This window comes from Pygoscelis adeliae, unplaced genomic scaffold (genome assembly GCF_000699105.1).
Source record: "Pygoscelis adeliae isolate BGI_AS28 unplaced genomic scaffold, ASM69910v1 Scaffold38, whole genome shotgun sequence".
Classification (NCBI taxonomy): domain Eukaryota; kingdom Metazoa; phylum Chordata; class Aves; order Sphenisciformes; family Spheniscidae; genus Pygoscelis; species Pygoscelis adeliae.
This window is the reverse complement of record NW_008825614.1, coordinates 11,733,631-11,734,302: the sequence shown is the minus strand read 5'-3', so window position 1 is coordinate 11,734,302 and position 672 is coordinate 11,733,631. Positions and strand designations below refer to the sequence as shown.

At 56.1% G+C, this 672-nt stretch overlaps 1 protein-coding gene across 1 annotated transcript in view; it reads right to left on the bottom strand.

Moving 5' to 3' along the window:
• KIAA1551 (KIAA1551 ortholog) overlaps positions 1-672 on the bottom strand; it is a 12,363-nt gene that overhangs the window by 1,614 nt on the left and 10,077 nt on the right. The gene's annotated exons all lie outside the window — the stretch shown is intronic.

The window sequence follows — 672 nt, the reverse complement described above, 5'->3', positions numbered from 1 at the left end:
TATGGCCTTAATGGCCTTCCGATTACTACCCACTGTTGGTTATACAGGCTGGCAGCGATGAGGTGGCAGAGAGAAGTCCTGCAGTGATCAAAAGGGACCTCAGGGCACTGGGGCGACTGGTTGAAGGATCAGGAGCACAGGTCGTGTTTTCCTCAATCCCTACAGTGGCAGGGAAGAATACTGAAAGGAACAGGAAAGCACACCTGATCAACACGTGGCTCAGGGGCTGGTGCCGTCGGAGGAATTTTGGCTTTTTTGATCACGGGGAGGTTTACACGGCACCGGGCCTGCTGGCGACAGATGGAGTCCAGCTGTCTCGCAGGGGGAAAAGGGTCATTGCTTACGAATTGGCAGGGCTCATTGAGAGGGCTTTAAACTAGGTTCGAAGGGGGAAGGGGACAAAACCGGGCTCGCTAGAGATGAGCCGAGGGGTGGCATGCCGATGCCGGGGGTGAAATCGATAGCCCAGCTCAAGTGCATCTACACCAATGCACGCAGCATGGGCGGCAAGCAGGAGGAGCTGGAAGCCATCGTGCAGCGGGAGAGGTATGACTTAGTCGCCATCACAGAAACGTGGTGGGGTGACTCTCACGATTGGAGTGCTGCAATGGATGGCTATAGACTCTTCAGAAGGGACAGGAGAGGAAGGAGAGGCGGCGGGGTGGCTCTGTA